The 3506-nt window shown below is 40.2% G+C and overlaps 1 long non-coding RNA gene across 1 annotated transcript; it reads left to right on the top strand.

Annotated features, from left to right (window-relative positions):
- The first annotated feature begins 466 nt into the window (after nucleotides 1-466).
- On the top strand, nucleotides 467-2942 carry LOC146905922 (uncharacterized). Its single transcript, XR_015019760.1, has 2 exons — nucleotides 467-1091; nucleotides 2706-2942. It is a non-coding gene; the product is annotated as an uncharacterized LOC146905922 (long non-coding RNA).
- Nucleotides 2943-3506: the final 564 nt, after the last annotated feature.

Raw genomic sequence — 3506 nt, 5'->3', positions numbered from 1 at the left:
CCGTAGGTTTCCCCTTGAGGTTGCCTATAGCCTAGGATTTAGCGGAACTCACTGAGACATTATGTCTCATCCCAATCCTTATTTGTTTCAGATAAGCAGGATGTTTATACATGATCGGAGCCGGATGGAAATTACTTCAAGGGTTCGTTCGTGAAGCTGCAGGGCGATATGAACATTAAGGATGTAATTTTTATGTATGGATGAATGTATTGTATTATGATTTATACGAACGTGACTTGATGTAAATATTATTTATTCGGGAAAATTTTATGTTGTATATTTTAATGTATCCAGTACTAATATTAACGCACGTGCCAAACTTTCTAGATACGTCCGGTATGGGTGTTACAAATATCCCGCCTGACAGTATCGTTATATTACCCGTTGACGGTGTCAGATGAATTTAATTCATGGAAAGTAAGTTAATAGTTAATATTTTATGACATGTCAGCATAATATGGATAAAGTATCAGTGTCGTATTTAATACGCCTATGGCTAGGGCATTTTGGTAATTTCACGTGGGAAGGATATTTATTTGATTTTGGGGCAAAATATCTCATTTTCCCTTTTTCTTTCTCTCTCTAGGGTTGAAGTTGGAGAACTTCTCTCCCTTCTCTCTTCTCCCTCACGCCCTTTTCTCTCTTCTTCTCCACTAAATCTTCTTCCTTCATATTGCAAGTGAGCTAATATTGCTCTCTCTTGATCTCTTAAGTGTGTGAAGCTTGGTTCTAGCTTGATTTACCCTTCACCTTCTCTTCTTCAATTTTTCCCAATCTCTTACCAAATCAAGAAGCATGGTGAACAAGTTTCTTCCCAATATTTTTATGGTACAAAGAAGCTTGGTTTGGGTTGTTCTTCACTTCTTTTCCCTCATAAAGAAAATATCATGAAGCTAGGGTTTGTTATTGGTTAGGTGAGAGTTTGAGTTTGCATAGGCTATGGTTCATCTTGGACAAAGAGGAATATGAGGATTGGTATGAGGCATGAGCTAAGTGCGCATGTGTTCAAGAGATAGGGTTTTGGAAGATGGAAAGTGGAGGATGATGCTTGCTTGAGTTTGAGGCTTGGGATTGCTTTAAGAACTTCCAAGGTGAGTTCCTTAGATAGTTCCCACCCTTGGGATTATGTGTTTAAGCTTGCAATGAAAACTATATAATTTTCTAGGGTTTAAGTGTTGAAAGATATCCCTTTTTATGCCATGCATCTTTATACTTGTGAATACTTGTTTAATGGTTGTCTTACAAGTTCCATATGACTTCTAGCACCACAATATGTCTTGGGATGTTTTGTATTGAGGTTTTTGGGTTAAAAACACCATTTTTGCAGGTCTGGACTGTCATAACTCGCAACGGCGAGCAATTACTCGCCATGGCAAGCAAACACCACCGAAAGAGGTGTTTACTCGCCATGAACTCGCAGTGGCGAGTAACATGGGTGGCAGCACCCTGTTTGCCCGCTTCAGGCCCTTTCACCTCCGTTCGGTCCAGTTTCTTCGAGCAATCTTTTACAGTAATAAACCCCTCAATATATGACTCCAAGGCATGGTTTTTAAACATGTTTTCTTGATCATTTAACAAGTATTTGTAGGGTATAATTAAGCATGGCGTAAGAGAATTATGGCATGAGTTTAACGAGTAGTAATCAATATCTAATGCGGGAATGAACTAGAGCCTCGACTAGATGTCGAGAACTAGCAAGTTAAGCAAGAATCCCTAGGATGTTACGACGCAAAGTGTAATCTCTTCGCATATGATCATGTATGTTTAGTTAGTACAATAAGCCATGGATTGATTAGTCAATCTCTCCACTAAGAATAAGAATGTATAAGCTAGAACAAGTAAGAGTTTACCCCTAATCGGTTCGATTAAGGTTCCGAGGTAAACAATCAAGTATGTACATGTTTAACTTATGTATACGACAAGACCATGACAAGTATAAGTAGGTGGCATGTCTCTTGCTATCCACATCAGGGGGATACAAGAGGTTCTCGATCTAAGGGGAACGATTCAAGCCGTAAGGGACCCGCATGTCACTGAAATTAACAAGACGTAGGTGCTCGTGTCTCTTGTTATCCACGCTAGGGGGATACGGGAGGTTCTCGACCTAAGGGGAACGGTTTAAGCCGCAAGGGACCCGCACGACACCGAGGGAGTTCGATATACGTACATCGGTCATGTATGGGATCGTTCTCGGGGTTACTCCACCCGGGACTATCCGTAAAATGAACCAAGATAATAATGTTTGTTCAACGCTAACATAATGAATAATGAACTTAGACGCGATTATGTATGACGTGTTTATGATCATGTATGTTTATGTTAAGAACAAGTTATGATTAGGACAAGTAAAGAATATGATGCCGATGACGTTCTTAGGTTTCCCTAATCGTCCGGCTTAGGATTGTGTCATGAATATGTTACATGAAGACATCGATGCGTCTACCGTATCTTGGCATAGTGGTCTTAGGTTCCCTTGACCGCCATGACACGTATGATAGTAAGCCTATAACAAGTAGGATGAATTATGACGGCCCTAGTATGCACCACCGTCTAAGCATGCAAGTCCCCACACACGTATAATCAACCGTCAGGTTGTAAAATAGACACGTGGTGACCGTAGGTTTTCCCCCGTGGTTGCCTATAGCCTAGGATTAGGTGGAACTCACTGAGACATTATGTCTCATCCCAATCCTTATTTGTTTCAGATATCAGGTGGATTAGCAAGCTAGTAGCCGAATGGATGATGCGATAAGTGTTCGTTCGTACTCGCAGCTGGATGGTGTGGATTTTAAAGGATGCTTTTATTATGATTTAGAGAAGTTAAGTTGTATTATCATCGTACGAACGCCCTTGTTGTCTTTTATATTCATTCAAAGTTTTATTGTTGTAAATTTTTAATGTATCCAGTACTAAATTAACGCACTTGCTAGACTTTCTAGATACGTCTAGTATGGGTGTTACAACCTCAGTGCCAAAATTGGGAAAATATGGAAGACTTCAGCAGGTTGGAAAATGGTACCACTCGGTAAAGGGTACTACGATTTTCATTTCGATTCAGCTGAGGATTTGAAAAAAATATGGGCTGTTGGTACGGTTAATCTGAAGCCGGGTTTGTTGAGATTTTCACAGTGGACTAAAGACTTTAATTTCCAAGCACAGCAACAGACACATGTTTCATTGTGGATTCGTTTGGTGGCGTTACCGCAAGAGTATTGGCGGGAGAGAACTTTGAAGGAAATTGCTAGTGCAATTGGCACGCCAATTGATATTGATGGACCTACTAGAAACTGTACCTTTGGTCATTACGCTCGCATTTTGGTGGACGTGGATTTATCGAAGAAAATTTATGATGAGGTTCTTGTTGAACGTGATGGTTTTGCATTCATGGTGGAAATTCAGTATGAGCGTATGCCTTTATTTTGCCATCATTGTTACTATATTGGACATGATATCACGACTTGTAGATGGTTAAAGCCAAAAGAAGCCCAGGAGCGAGTGAATCGTGG

Source organism: Medicago sativa, chromosome 7 (assembly GCF_051527215.1).
Source record: "Medicago sativa cultivar Bolivia chromosome 7, Bolivia_mono, whole genome shotgun sequence".
Taxonomy (NCBI): domain Eukaryota; kingdom Viridiplantae; phylum Streptophyta; class Magnoliopsida; order Fabales; family Fabaceae; genus Medicago; species Medicago sativa.
The sequence above is the reverse complement of the archived record's forward strand: the minus strand, read 5'-3'. Positions and strand labels throughout refer to the sequence as shown.